At 43.8% G+C, this 16,343-nt stretch overlaps 1 protein-coding gene across 6 annotated transcripts in view; it reads left to right on the plus strand.

Moving 5' to 3' along the window:
- MYO10 (myosin X) overlaps positions 1 to 16,343 on the plus strand; it is a 258,499-nt gene that overhangs the window by 88,288 nt on the left and 153,868 nt on the right. The gene's annotated exons all lie outside the window — the stretch shown is intronic.

Here is a 16,343-nt window from a genome sequence, read left to right on the forward strand (position 1 = left end):
TTTTTCCCAGCATCAGGGTCTTTTCCATTGAGTTGGCTCTTCGCATCAAGTGGCTGAAGTATTGGAGCTTCAGCATCAGTCCTTCCAATGTATGTGTACATTTTGATGCATATATGTGTGTATAGATATGTACACAGAGATTACAGAAATATTTGGAAGCCATTTCCATAGAATTTTAAAAGGGAAGGGTGGAATGGGGAAAACACTTGAGCCTGGGGCAGGTAGGGGAGGTTTTGTGATGTGTGGAGGTGGGTGCTACCCTGGGCCGGCTGTGTGTGGCTTTGGCTGGCTGCCAGGACTGGTGGGACTGGCCTCGTAAATGAGTGACCATGGGCTCAGGGTACAAGGGAGACCGGAGGGAAGGAGGTGAGCAAAGCCTGAGTCCACAGCAGAATTGCCAAAGAAACAAGTTTTAGTGTTGAGCCGATGGGAACAAGTGGGCGGCTTGTACTGGCAGCAACGATGCCTAAGCTCCCACGTCCTTTCCACCCGTGCCTGGTAACCACCTGTCTGAGGCTCACATAGCCCTGTAACTGGGGACGGTTTTTTCATTTTGATATTTGGCAAAACTAATACAATTATGTAAAGTTTAAAAATAAAATAAAATAAAATAAAAATAAAACATCTTTGGACAGATTAGGGAAGTAGTGGATTGACTCACAGCAGGTCACATCACCAGAGTAATGGGACCCCTCTGAGGAGGTTGTTTTCCTGACAAGATTTCGTCTCCCTCTGCCTAGAGCCAGGGCACGTTTATTACAACACCTTTTAGAGGCAATTTCAGAATCAATTTCCCCATTTGCCCCTTCCATTGACTGGCTCCTGGCATCCTTTCTCATCTGTCTGTGTCCTCGGCTTCTTGCACAGGGCCAGGCCTGGAGGTGATGCATTTTATACAAAAGAGCTTTTGCAAAAAGCAGGTGAGCAGATGCCTCAAACCCCCATCCCAGTCAGTACATGGCATCAGAAATGACACTTATTTAAACTTCAACAGAGGTGAAGACACATTTTTGAAAGTGTACATATGCTTATAAAGGATTTTCCATAAGATGCTGTTTTCTCAGGGCTTATTTTATACTGTGAAACCAAGAATATAATGTCCTTTTCATTTTCTGTTTATCCCATAGTTCAGTTTACTTCAGTTGCTCAGTTGTGTCTGACTCCTTGTGACCTCATGAACTGCAGCACGCGAGGCTTCCCTGTCCATCACCAACTCCTGGAGTTTGCTCAAATTTATGTCCATCGAATTGGTGATGCCATCCAGCCATCTCATCCTCTGTCATTCCCTTTTCCTCCTGCCCTCAATCCTTCCCAGCATCAGGGTTTTTTCCAATGAGTCAGCTCTTCGCATCAGGTGGCCAAAGTGTTGGAGTTTCAGCTTCAACATCAGTCCTTCCAATGAACACCCAGGACTGATCCCATAGTAATACAATACAAATTCCTCTCAGTCCTCCCAAAAGATGAGTCTCTTGGCTTCTCTGATCCCATCCTCTTTATCTTGTTATCAGATACTGTGCTCATCTCAACAGAAGACATTACGGCTGTGCCTGGGTATGAGCTAATATGCACTGGACGGACCAGTGAAAGAATTCCGAGCCCACAGAGTCTGGAATAGAGGCCAGGACAAAGAGGTCATGGGCTTTAATTATGAGACACACTTACAAAAAGCTTATTAATGGAAAATTAAGTTTGCGAGTAGAGTTGGCATAGAAGTCAGCTGCCATTGTTAAAGAATTCAAATAGAACATGGCTCTTTTGGAGAGCCTGAATTAGTGATTAAGTGTCTCAGACCTCAAAGGTTCCCCCATTCTGATGGTCCGTGGAGCTTGTGAAATATAACCATCCTTTCTGTCTTGGAGAAATCTTAAACATTTTCAAATGAAAGCAAACCTCCAGCTCTGCCGTTTATGCTTGCTTATGCATAATTTATAGGGTATTAAATTCATGGAGGCAAATTTCGATGTCTGTAGAAGGAAAGACACGTTAAGCCATTTTCTTAAAATCTGAAAAATCCGTCTTGGCTGAGTTTTATCCCACTTAACCGAATTGTTCACGTTGTAAATAATTTGTTCCAACCTTTTGTACAGAAATACTGTCTCCATTTTAATAGGCTTAGCTCAACCCACAAAATAATTACCCATAATATCTCAATTCTTGTAATACACAATGAAAAGACCGTAACAGCTTTGAAACTGAATTCCTTTGAAAACGTGCATTGTTTCTGGATAATATTTTTTGTGGGGGTGGGGGACTGTCTTTAGGGTTATGTAAGCAGCTTCTAAACATTTTAAACCACCTCTTTTATTTTTTAAACAAAGATACAGCTCTCTCTATGTTGAAACTTTTCCCCTCTCATATATATATTGGTTTTAACTTTATTTGTAGCAGCCAGACCTTTAAAATAAGGGTTTATAGCCTATTTTTGTTGTACCATATTGGCAACTTGTATCATCTGCTCTGAAAACATGTGAGCATTTTGATGCAGTTATGGCGTGTCAGGAGAAACCTGTATTCATGTAATGCGAGGTACCGGTTTGGTTAAAAAGTCTGTTCTGGGTTTTCCATGACATCTAGAACAATCCCAAATGAACATTATGGCCAACGCAGTACTAGACTGTAGCCTTTTTCACAAGGGCTTCTACCAACAGAAAGAATGAGATGTCGCCAGTGAAACTGTAAAGCAGAGAGTCTCTTAGGGCAGGTATGCTTATGTGCCTCTGTTTTATTTTTCCTCTTGAATCACTGAGCCACCGCCTGTCAGTAGGAAGCCTGTCTGGAGATTGCCAGAGCTTGCTAGATTGTTCACCCCCCTTCCTTCTCACCTCCTTCATGCATGCACACGTCTCCCCGCTTTACCTGGCCACCCACTGCACTTGCAATTAAACTATATCGACAGCCTCTCATGACTGTAATGAAGCAGTTTGCCAAAGTCAAGGGCATGGGGGGGAATGGAGACTTGAACCCTGTTCTATAGATAATGTTGAATGGGGAGGTGGGTATTTTTTTTCACTACGTAGGTGTTGAATTGCTACCAGAATCTCTGAAATCTTCCTCTTCCGCACTTTTTATTTCCTGAAATGTCCTAGTAAACCACCCAGGCACATAAATACTAAAGGTGCTCCAAAAATAATGTTTGGCTGGTTCATATCCTATTAGATTCTGTCCTGTGGATGGTGCCTTCACTTCAGATCCACATTTGTTCATGCTCATTATTTCATGGGCCTTTTCCTGGGTTCTCTCTCCCGACCCAGTCCCACGGGGCCACCTCACGAGAGCATCAGTAATAATGAGTCAGCATGTGTGGACCACTGCTGGGTGCTGTGCCAAGCTCTCTATAACCTTCGTTTCACTGCCCCACGAGCCTTCTGCTCCAGTGATGTTCAGTGTCCCGGCAGGTCCACGGCAGGAGCTTTCAGACTGTGATCCAGGGTCGAGGGGAGACTGGTCTTGGGTGGCTCTTCAGGGGTTCTCAGCTGTCACCCACATGGTTCTCTTCTTAGTTGACTCCAGAAACCCTGTTGATTGACTCCACTGCAAACCTCTGCCCAGGCAAACCCTCTGAGGCAGGGGCCCAGGGTACCTATGTCCGCCTCTTGTAGCCACAGGAAGATGCTCATGCTTTCTGGAGCTGAATGCTGTCATGAGAGGGGCCTTAGGGCATTTGGCAGTGTGCGGGGTTCTCTCCTGCTGCCACTTACCCCAAGGCCAGAGTCATTTAGGGGCCCGGGGCTGGGTGCTAAACACCCAGAACAAGGACAGTGAAGGGTCCATCCTGTCTGAATAGTGGACATGCACATTGCCCCAGACAAAAACGTGTATTCCGAGACCTTGTTAGTGTTGCAGTTCTTTTTACACAAACAGATGTAAAACCAGACAGGGGCAAGTTGGTGGCAAGATGGGGGAGATGTGTGTGGAGGAGAGCTGCCAGGGAGTGAGGGGCATGGAAGGAAGCAGGGCCCAGCCAGGGACAGGGACCAGGCCGGACTGGTGTAAATGGGACGTGGGCCTCCTGAGCCTGTTCCCTCCTTTGCCCTCTTCTGGCCCAGCCGCTCCAGACTGCCGGGGGCTTGGCTTTCTTGCTCTGTGGTCAGCTCTGGGCTTCTGATATTTATGGGATGTGTCTGCTTGTCATGCTCGGGAAGACCTTCCTTGTTCCAGGAGAGCCGGCTTTACTGAGTTCCTTCCTGTCCCGTTGGCGCCTGCCTTTTGCCCAGCAGAGTGGTGGTCAGCATGGTGTCTGAGGGGCTCCAGCTGGTGAGTTTCAGCCTTTGAGGAGGCTCAGAGTGCCAGTGCCCAGTGTATATGAGGTGTCTGCCTGTGTCACGTTCTGGGCCAGTTGCTTAATTCCAGTATATATATATGTTTAAACAATAGCTATATTAAGATGTGAGTCACATCCCATAGATGATACCCACTGAGTGTGTACAGTTACGTGGTTTTCAGTAGAGTCACAGAGTTGGGCAGTCATCACCACAACCAGTTTTAGAACATTTTGACCACCCTCAAGGAAACCTCAGACCCATGAGCAGTCATCCCTCATTTCCTCTTTCCCATCCTCCCCAGCCCCTGACAACTGCTAATCTGCTTTCTGTCTCGAGATTTGCTTATTCTGGATATTTGCTATAAACAGGATCATATAATGTGTGGCCTTTAGGGTCTGACCTCTTTGACTTGGCATAATGCTTTCAAGGTCACCCCCATTCGCATATATCAGTACTTCATCCCTTTTTATTGCTGAATAATATTCCCTTGTATAGGTAGACCACACAATGTTTATCCATGTGGATGGACTTTTGTTGACACTTTGAGGCATATAGAAATGATGCTACCAGAAATATTTGTGTATAACTTTTCCATAGATATTTGTTTTCACTTCTCTTGAGTATATTCCTAGGAGTGGAATTGCTGGGACAGGTGGTAAATTTGTTTGGTTTTTTTCTTGGGTGACTCCAAAGCAGGTGTCCCATTTTACACTCCTTCTAGCACTGTGTTAGCTCTTACTTTTAACAGGAGCATATGTAGCTATCAAGACGTGGGGAATTAAAGAACTTTGTGGATAATGTGGATTTATCCAGTCATTGCTAAAGCAGATCTTAGGGTCTTTGAGGAAATTGACTGCTTCGAGTTTGATGCAGCTTCTCTTCCTGTAGTCCATGAGGTGGGAGGCTCTCACTTGGTGAGTTTTCATCATCGTGTTCTTATCTGTTTCCATCTCCCCTTCTCTGTTGGCTTTGCCCCCGGATAGTAGATGAGGGTGGATGGGCATGGGTGGGTGAAGCCTGAGCGTTGTAGCTTTGTTACAGTGGAAGTAGGGGTGGGGGTCAAGCTTACAGTACTGGGTCTGCACCCGTGAAGAGGCGCTGCTCTCAGATGGAGATATGGACCGTTTGGGAGCAAGTGCGAGGATGTAAGGGCTCCTTTGTCTTTGTACTGAGAGTGTATGCATTCTAAAACTGGAATTTGAAGAGATGCAAGCTTGTAAGGAAAGGCAGGATGCCCAAACTCTCTTTTTTGGGAAAAATTCAATGGAGGATGGCAAGCTATACAGAGAATGATGATATTGACAAAAAATTGATAAACATGGCTAAGTTTTCCCCATATAACCTTTGTTTTTAAGATTAAGACTTCAACCAGATTCCCTTTATTTTCTCTAAAGCTCAGGTGCTCTGACTTTTAGATCTTCAGACCAGATTTCTATCAGAAGGTGTGTGGAGATTTTATATCCTTTTCATTCACAGAAATTTACTGAGAAACAATTCCTTGTTGTTACCTTCCACGGGTAAACAAACAAGCAGAATTCTTTTTGGCCACTTATTTTGTTCATGGTCCATGTGCTATTAGGAAAAAGTCTCAGTTTTTGTTGTTGTTTAGTCACTAATTCATATTCGACTCTTTGCAACCCCATGGACTGCAGCACGCCAGGCTTCCCAGTCCCTCACTATCTCCCAGAGTTTGCCCAAGTTTGTGTCCACTGAGTTGGTGATGCCACCCAACCATCTCATCCTCTGCTGTCCTCCTGTCCTTTTGCCTTCAATCTTATCTTCAAAAATATCTCAGTAATTAGTATTAATTTTTCTTATTAATTACAGTTTTTTTAAAGATATCTTGCCATCTTGGTGACCTATATATTTTTCAGTCTTTTTTCTTCCTAGTCTCTGACCCTTCCTAGTCCTTTCAGTAACTCAAGTAGCGTTTTCCTGACATTTTGAGAGATTTCCTTGGCTGCAGGAGTGGGTTTGGCACGCAGGGAAAGCGTGGGAGTTCACTATTCCATGTTCCAAGTTTCTGTTTGTTTCTGGCCTTTCCTATTATCTTCTTGATGGTGTGTTTTCTCTTAGTTCTTGTACTGTCCCTTTGAGCCAAGCTGACCTCTTGCCCCTTTGTAGATATTTTACCAAACTAACAGCCAAAAATGACTTCTGGTTTCAGTCTAGAATCTGGAGTCATTCTGATTCTGTTTTTGTTCACTGAATTAATAAATACTTTGCGTGGTTTCTGATTCTTTCTTGACACTTGGAAATGAGTGGCATGCAAAAAATGGAATGCTTAAAGGTAGGATTCATAAATTTGATTTTGACTTTGTTTTGAAACTCCAAGATGTATGGTATTTGGCTCAAATATGCTTTTTTTCATTTCACTTAAGAGTAGCCAAGGCATTGCTCTCATATTATTTAGCGTAAAAGCAGTTTCAAGACAGCCAGTAAATGAAAAACATTCATTTACAACTCAGCCTTTGGAGTTAGGTGACAAATGCAAGATGCTCATCATATGACCTCAGTATCCCAGAAGGGCAAGGTGCTCATCCTTTTAACAGATGATTAGTAAGCAGCTTTTGGTGCCAGAAACTGCTTACTAATTGTGCCAGAGCACTGAAGAATTGATGCTTTTGAACTGTGGTGTTGGAGAAGACTCTTGAGAGTCCCTTGAACTGCAAGGAGATCCAACCAGTCAATCCTAAAGGAAATCAGTCCTGAATATTCATTGGAAAGACTGACACTGAAGCTCCACTACTTTGGCCACCTGATGCAAAGAACTGATTTATTGGAAAAGACCCTGATGCTGGGAAAGGCAGAAGGTAGGAGAAGGGGACCACAAGAGGACGAGACGGTTGGATGTCATCATCGACTCAACGGGCATGAGTTTGAGCAAGTTCCAGGAGATGGTGAAGGACAGGGAAGCCTGGCGTGCTGCAGTCCATGGGGTCACAAAGAGTTGGACACAACTGAGCAGCTGAACAACTGGTGCCAGATGTTTGACTAGGCAGTGAGGACACAGAGGTTTTAAGGAGACCCAGTCTAGGTCCAGTATAAGGACAGCAGCTCACTTCTTGTAGACACCACGATTTGTCCTTCACCGGCCATCTGCAGTCATCATGGAACTCCAGGAAGTCAGCCACTTCCACACAGGAGCCTAAAGATGGGCTACTTCTGGTCCCTAGGCAGAGATAGGAAAAGGGAGAGGACAGTGTCCTGTGGTGACTGGAGAGGGGTCTGTCCAAGGTGCTGTGGAAGAGAAGTGCGCTGCAGTCCTGGGGACTGGTGCCCGAGGCCGGGAGGAGGGGCGACCTGGAGAAATGAAGGACGGTGCCCAGGGAGGTTTATCACTGTGTGGAATCCGGGGAGCATGGGGGAGAGGGTGAGCGACTGCTGGGGCGGGAGTCAGCTTGCCAGGAGAAGCTGCAGGGACCCCTTGGAAAAGGCTCTGTAGGGAAACCCGGTTAAGGAAATTAATGAATTAATTTATTTTTTATTTGGATGATAATGGTTTTACAATATTGTGTTGGTTTCTGCCATACATCAACATGAGTCAGCCATAGGTATACATATATCCCCTCTGTCATGAATCTCCCTCCCACCCCACCCCGCCCCCTAGGTTATCACAGAGCACCAGATTTGTGCTCCCTGTGTCATACAGTAAATTTCCTCTGACTATAACATTCAGAAAATTAAGATCATGGCATCCTGTCCCATCACTTCATGGCAAATAGATGGGGAAACAGCAGAAACAGTGGCTGCCTTTATTTTTTTGGGCTCCAAAATCACTGCAGATGGTGATTGCGGCCATGAAATTAAAAGATGCTCACTCCTTGGAAGGAAACTTATGACCAACCTAGACAGCATATTAAAAAGCAGAGACATTACTTTGCCAACAAAGGTCCATCTAGTCAAGGCTATGGTTTTTCCAGTAGTTATGTATGGATGTGAGAGTTGGACTATAAAGAAAGCTGAGCACTGAAGAATTGATGCTTTTGAACTGTGGTGCTGGAGAAGACTCTTAAGAGTCCCTTGGGCTGCAAGGATATCCATCCAGTCCATCCTAAAGAAGATCAGTTCTGAGTGTTCATTGGAAGGACTGATGTTGAGCTGAAACTCTAATTCTTTGGCCACTTGATGCTAAGAGCTGACTCATTTGAAAAGACCCTGATGCTGGGAAAGATTGAGGGCAGGAGGAGAAGGGGACAGCAGAGGATGAGATGGCATCACCGACTCAATGGGCATGGTTTTGGGTGGACTCCGGGAGTTGGTGATGGACAGGGAGGCCTGGTGTGCTGTGGTTCGTGGGGTCGCAAGGAGACAGACACGACTGAGCGACTGAACTGAACTGAATGTGTATTTCGGTGCTACTTCCGCAATTGATCCCTCCCTCTCCTTTTCCCATTGTGTCCGCAGGTCTGTTCCCTATGTCTGTGTCTCCACTGCTGCCCTACAAATAGGTTCATTGGTCCCATCTCTCTAGATTCCATATATATGTGTGAATGTGCAATATTTGCCTTTCTCTTTCTGACTCACTTCACTCTGCATAATAGGTTCTAGGTTTGTCCCACCTTACTAGAACTGAGTCAAATGTGTTCCTTTTTATGGCCCAGTAATATTCCATTTTGTATGTATACCACAACTTCTGTATCCATTCATCTGTTGATGGACACCTAGGTTGCTTCCATGTCCTGGCTATTGTAAATTGTGCTGCAGTGAACATTGGGATACATGTGTCTTTTTCAGTTTTGGTTTCCTCAGGGTATATGCCCAGTAGTGGAATAGTTGGATCAATCGTTTTATTCCTAATTTTTCATAGAATCTCCATACCGTTCTCCATAATAGCTGTATGGGTTTACATTCCCACCAACAGGGCAAGACGGTTCCCTTTTTTCCACATCTCTCCAGCATTTCTTGTTTCCAGATTTTTTGATGATGGCCAGTGTGAGGTGATACCTCATTGTAGTTTTGATTTTCTTTTCTCTAATAATGAGCAGTGCTGAGCATCTGTCCATGTGTTTATTAGCCATCTGCATGTCTTCTTTGGAGAGCTGTCTGTTTAGGTCTTCTGCCCACTTTTTGACTGGGTTGTTTTTCTGGTATTGAGCTAAATGAGCTGCTTATATATTTTAGAGCTTAATCCTTTGTCAGTTGTTTCATTTGCTGTTATTTTCTCCCATTCTGAGGATTGTCTTTTCACCTTGTTGATAGTTTCCTTCCTAATTAAGTTTAATTAGGTCCCATTTGTTTATTTTTGTTTTTATTTCCATTACTCTAGGAGGTGGGTCATAGAGGATCTTGCTGTGACTTATGTCAAAAAAGTGTTCTGCCTATGTTTTCCTCTAAGAGTTTTACAGTTTCTGGCCTTACATTTATGTCTTTAATTCATTTTGAGTTTATCTTTGTGTATGCTTTTAGTGTTCTGATTTCATGCTTTTATATGCAGCTGTCCAATTTCCCCAGCACCACTTATTGAAGAGACTGTCTTTTCTCCATTGTATAGTCTTTTGTATCCCTCTTTTGTTAAAGATAAGGTTCCCATAGGTGCATGGGCTTATCTCTGGGCTTTCTGTTTTGTTCCATTGGTCTATATTTCTGTTTTTATGCCAGTACCATACAGCTCAATCGGTAAAGAGTTTCTCTGCAGTGCAGGAGACCCAGGTTTGATCCCTGGGTTGGGAAGATCCCCTGGAGAAGGAAATGGCAAAATACTCCAATATCCTTGCCTGGAAAATCCCATGGATAGAGGAGCCTGGTGCACTGCAATCCATGGGATTGCAAAGAGTTGGGCATGACTGAGCAACTAACTCTTTTCTTTCTTTCATACCGTCTTGATGACTGTAGCTTTGTACTATAGTCTGAAGTCAGGTTGATTCCTCTAGCTCCATTCTTCTTAAGATTGCTTTGGCTCTTCAAGGTCTTTTGTATTTCCATACAAACTCTTAAAGTTTTGTTCTAGTTCTGAGAAGAATACCATTGATAGTTTGATAGGGATTGCATTGAGTCTGTAGATCACTTTGGGTAGTATAGTCACTTTCACAGTATTGATTTTTTTTCCAGTCCAGGAACATGGTTGAATATCTGTTCCTCTGTGTCATCTTTGATTCCATCCATCAGTGGCTTATAGTTTTCTGCATACAGGTCTTTTTTCTCTTTAGGTAGGTTTATTCCTAGGTATTTTATTCTTTTAACAATGGTGAATGGGATTGTTTCCTTAATTTCTTTTTCTGATTTTTCATTGTTAGTGTATAAGAATGCAAAGGATTCTATGTATTAATTTTATATCCTGCAACTTTGCTATATTCATTGACTAGTTCTAGTAATTTCCTGATGGCATCTTTAGGGTTTTTTATGTATAGTATCATGTCATCTGCAAACCGAGTCTACTTCTTTTCAAATCTGGATTCCTTTTATTTCTTTTTCTTTTCTGATTGTTGTGGCTAGGACTCCCAAAACCATTTTGAATAATAGTGATGTGACTGGGCACCCTTGTCTTATCACTGATTTTAGAGGAAATGCTTTGTTTTTCACCACTGAGAGTCATGTTTGGTGTGGGTTTGTCCTATATGACCTTAATTTGTTGAGGTATGTTCCTTCTGTGCCTGCTTCCTGGAGACTGTTCATCATAAATGGATGTTGAATTTTGTCAAAAGCTTTCTCTGCATCTATTGAGATGATCATATAATTTTAGCTTTCAATTTGTTAATATGCTATATCACATTGATTTGCATGTACTGAAGAATCCTTGCACCCCTGGGATAAAGCCCACTTGATCATGATGTATGATCCTTCTAATGAGCTGGATTCTCTTTGCTAGAATTTTGTTGAGGATTTTTGCATTTATGTTCATCAGTGGTATTGGCCTGTAATTTCCCTTTTTGTGTGTGGCATCTTTGTCTGGTTTTGATATCAGGGTGATGAGGGCCTCGTAAAATGAATTTGGGAGTTTTCCTTCCTCTGCGATTTTCTGGAAGAATTTGAGCAGGATACATGTTAGCCCTTCTCTAAACTTTTGGTAGAATTTGCCTATGAAGGCAAGGAACTGAGGAAGTGAGAGCTTGTCGAATGTTTGTCTCAAGAATTGGGGTTACTGGGCTTTTGTCATATCCCCACTTCTTGGCTTGCAGAAACTTACTCTGTGTAAAGGGCTGAACTTACTCTATGTAAAACAAGCGGGTCAGGGAAGCCCTTTCTTTTTCCAGTAGCTGGTGACCCTTGGGGGAGGTTTACTATTTCATTTTGTTTTTGTTATTTTTTGAAAGCAGTTCTGCAGTACTCATTTTTCAAAAATTCATTGAATTAGTTACATGTATCTGGGTATGTTCATTAATAATAATTTTGATTGGACTGATTTCTCTTTCAGCCTGAAATTGTTTAAGAAGTTTAGAAAACAGAAAAAAGTCATGGAAAAGTATTAAAACACAAACACCTATAAGTTTGTGACCCATTATTGGAGTTGTGATCTATTTTCTTCTAGGCTTTCGGCACATATTTAAATTTTTTCATTTTAAATTAAGTGTTTTGTTCTGAGATCATTGTAGATCCACATGCATTTGTAAGCACTAGTTCAGAAAGATCCTGTATACCTTTTTACCCAGTTTCCTTTGATGATAGCATCCGGCAAAACCGAACCACAGTATCCCAACCAGGATATGAGATAATCACGATATAGAACCTTTCCGTCAGCACAAGGATCCAGCAAGTTGTCTCCTCCCCCACCCCCTCCTTAGCCTCCAGCCATACCAATCTGGCCTTCATTTGCTGTAATTGGGTCGTATCGGGAATCTTATATAATAGAAATGGAATCATATGGCATGTAACCTTCTGGTACCATCTTTTTCAACTTTCACCTGTTATAGATAAAGCTGCTGTGAACATTCATGTGTGTGTTTTTGTGCAGACGTTAAGTTTTCATTTATTTAGAGCAAATGCCCAGGAGTACAGTTGCTGGTGTGTATGTGCATATGTGTGTGCCTGTGTGTTTGTCCTTGTGTGTGTATTTAAAAAAAAAAACAAACTTAGGATTATACCGTGTGTGTGCATAGTCTAATATCATCATAGATTTATCTTACCATAACTCAGTGTAACTCTATAATGAAAACACATTAAAATATAGTGATTGTTTTCCGAACGCTGAATTCTTCAATGTGGAAAGACTGACCTACGGAGCGTGAAGGTAGTCCTTTTCTGGGTAGACTTGGCCTGGGTGGTCGCAGCAGCTATGAGGAAGCTTTAGAACCTAGCTCAGCTGGAACAAGTGTGACTTTTCTTTGTGCAGATGATTTTCTTAAAAATTTTTCTTAATGTCTAAAAAAAAACCTAAATTCTTCTATAAAAATCACAATTCTTAATGTGTGTATAAATTCCGATTGGATATCTTATTATCCTTAATATGTAAATATGGTAATATGTTCTTGTGTGTTTGTTTGTGTTAGTCATTTCTTACGACCATGCCAGGTCAGTGTGACTGTTAACCTTTTCCTCTGAGGTTCACCAGGAAGGGGCCAGGGCCAGGGTATCCTCTGGGTCTTCTGTGCTGGCTCATATGGTAAGGAAAGAATCTGCCAGCAATCTGAGAGACCTGGGTTCGATCCCTGGGTCAGGAAGATCCCCTGGAGAAGGGCATTGCAACCCACTCCATTATTCTTGACTGGATCGAGGAACCTGGCATGCTATAGTCCATGGGATTGCAGAGTTGGACAGGACTGAGCGATGAACGCTTCCTGGCTGGCAGGCAGTTGCCGGGATGAGTGAGTGAGTGAGTTGCATTTGTCTGCTGGTTGGTGGCTCAAAGGTAAAGCCTCTGCCTGCAATGCAGGAGACCCGGGTTTGATCCCTGGATCAGGAAGATCCCCTGGAGAAGGAAATGGCAACCCGCTCCAGTACTCTTATCTGGAAAATTCCATGGGCTACAATCCATGGAGTTGCAAAGAGTCAGACACGACTGAGCGACTTAATTTTTTTTCATCATGCGTGGCAAGGCTCCCTGGGTGCCTGAGCAGACGTGCTGTCCACAGATTAGCTTCCTGGCTGCCTTAGGCTTCTTGGACTCTTAATGGTCTTCGCCTGCCTGCACACTCTGCAGTGTCATCAGAAAGATTCGGGCTCAGTGGTTAAGTCTGACTGTCAGTGACTGGTAGCCGGAGCTTCCTGACTCTGGGTCGTACCTGTCATCGCTGACGCGTTTGTTAGTGATATTTCACACATGAAAGCAGGAAGACACACTGGCCATTTGGGGGACAACCGTGTGTGTACTGAGCACTCCTAGTGTCGATTCAGACATTGCTTTCCTGTGGCATTTCTAGAAAATCGATCTCCTTGAATTGCATTTTGTAGTGAGATTTCTTCTTTTGTCTCTCGAAAGACAATCTTAGTGTCATGTTTGATACTGACTTATTCATGATGATGAATAGATAACAAGTGTCTGCCCCCTTTTCCTTAGCTACATACATAGCCCTGTGTTCCTTAGGTCAGAGGGCAAGGGCCACTCCGGACAGAAAGCCCTCCACCCACCCCAGCCATACTCTGCTACTCGGATGCCCTGGGCTGTGTGCTCTTGCCTGGCCCTGGGCCATCCCACGTGGCCAGTTCCCATCTGACTCTGTGACAGCCTCCACCACGTGGTGAGGATTGCCTCTTTATTTTTCTGATCCCTTGGTGGTCGATAAGCCCTCTGAAAAGAGACCATTTAATTCATCTTTGTATTCCTGGGGTCCAGCGCTCAGCCTGGCACTAATGACCGAGGGAACTGGAGAGAGTAAACAAACAGAAAATCACGGGGTAAGTGAGAGAATTAAACCCGGCACGCTGGGAGGGCAGTGCACACGTGCTTTCTGCTCCCCTCTCCTCCAGAGGACCAAGGATCGTAACCATTGACTCCACTGAACGTGCCAGGGAGTCCCAGCCAGTTAGTGGCAGAGGCGGGATTGTCTCTGACCTAGTGTCTCTCTAGGGTGGGACGTGCCTTTGCCATGATCTCAAGGAATTGACTGCTCACTATGCTTTGTGCTGTTGGGTAGATTTCCCAACTTCTCTGAATCTTCTTGAATGGTTTCTTTAACAGATGAGCAATGGTGTTTCCTTTGCCCCTGAGGCTCAAATGTGCCTGATGTGTGCAGTCAGAGCTGAATACATACCAGTGCCCTCTGCCCGCCTGTCTTTGCTATTTTGGTTTGACACCCACATGCCATGCATCTCGCCCTGCTGCACATTGCAAACCCACTGATGGTTTAAATGACTTAATCTCAGAACTAGTTTGAGTCTCCGAAAAAGAAAATAATCTTGTTTTATCTATAATTAGAAGTCAGTCATCTCACAAACTCAAGGGGGAGGTTAAAGTAACAGAATCTTTATTTATGGAAAGATCATTTTACCCCCCTGGACCGTGTAATTAAGATGTATTTACTCTGACAAATTTGAACTGAAAGCAAAGCGCTGGTACCATTTTTTTCCCCCTGCTCACTAGGAGAGTAGACGTGTATCATTTTGCCTTTAATAAGATTCTAGTGGAACTTTCTAGCAGACTTTACATTTTTGTGTCCCAAATACTTTCTCCAGTCTGCTTGGGGCAGCCACCGAACAGGTCAGGGCAGAGTTTCAGTTAAGTAAGTGGCTTCCTTTTACAGCCTGTCATAAGAGCATAGCCACAGAGGCAGACATAGAAACGGCAGGTCCAAGAGCCCTGGGTCAAGGAGACAGGGTGGAAATCGTTGTTCTTTGCATTATAGGCTTCCCTGATAGCTCAGCTGGTAAAGAATCCGCCTGCAATACAGGAGACCCTGGTTTGATCCCTGGGTCAGGAAGATCCACTGGAGAAGGGATAGACTACCCACTCCAGTCTTCTTGGGCTTCCCTGGTAAAGAATCTGCCTGGAATGCAGGAGACCTGGGTTGGGAAGATCCCCTGAAGAAGGGAATTGCTACCCACTCCAGTATTCTTGCCCGGAGAATCCCATGGACAGAGGAGCCTGGCAGGCTACAGTCTATGGGGTCACAGAGTCAGACACAACTGATTAACACTTACCACATTATTTTCAGTTTTCACAGTAATTCTGTGAGTGACGGATTATCATCACCAATCTTACTTTATCAGTGGGGAAAATCACGGGCCAGGGAGGTTAAGTGTATGCCTCATTATCCCTGGGCTATGAAAGCATAAATCTAGGAGAACAGAGTCCAGCCAGGTCTGACTCTTAAGGCCATGTCTGGTCACTACCCAACACTGCTTCTCCCTGTGTATTGTACCCATTTTGAAGGCCAGGACCATTTATTCAATATTTATTGAGTCTCTATGGTGGGCAGAGGCTGGTCGCTGAGAAACGAGATAGGCATGTGCCCTGCCTTTGTAGTTTCCAGACTGAGTCTTCTCTCTAGTGAGGTGTGAAGTCAGTTTAGAGAGTTACAACTGACATTTAAAAGAAAGAGAAGGTCCTGGGATGCACCAAACTTCATGGTGTTTTACGAAACCCTTGTGAAACTACGTGTATAGTACTTCACAGTGTAAAACACATGTTTTTCCCTGTAGGTTGTGGTCCAAAGAGTTGAAATACACTGACCAGAGGTTTCTGAGTTGGGAGTGAGATGGTTTTGAAACAAGGGAGATAATAGATAAGTGATTACAAGCTATCACAGGAGCAGCAGCACATGTGATAGAATCAGGAGGAAGGTGGCAGGGTGTCCTTCACACAGAAGCACTGGTGCCTTCTGAGAAGTAACATTTGGGTGGAGATGTCAGGGAGACTAGTGGGACGTCAGTGGCCCAGACACAGAAACGTCAGGTCCAAGAGCCCTGGGTCAGGGAGACAGGGTGGAAATCGTGTGGAACGTGTTGTCCGACCATAATACAGTACAATTAGAAAATGATACTATCTGTAACTCTATAAAATAGAAGTACTTACAGATGTAGAAAATAAGCTTATGGTTACCAGGAGGTGAGGGAGGAATAAATTAGAAGATTGGGATTCATACATACACACTTGTTTAGTCGGTAAGTCATGTCCAACTTTTTTGCAACCCCATGGACTGTAGGCTCCTCTGTCCCTGGAATTTCCTAGGCAAGAATACTGGAGTGGGGTTGCCATTGCACAGGGAA

This window comes from Bubalus kerabau, chromosome 18, assembly GCF_029407905.1.
Source record: "Bubalus kerabau isolate K-KA32 ecotype Philippines breed swamp buffalo chromosome 18, PCC_UOA_SB_1v2, whole genome shotgun sequence".
NCBI classification, from domain to species: Eukaryota; Metazoa; Chordata; class Mammalia; order Artiodactyla; family Bovidae; genus Bubalus; species Bubalus kerabau.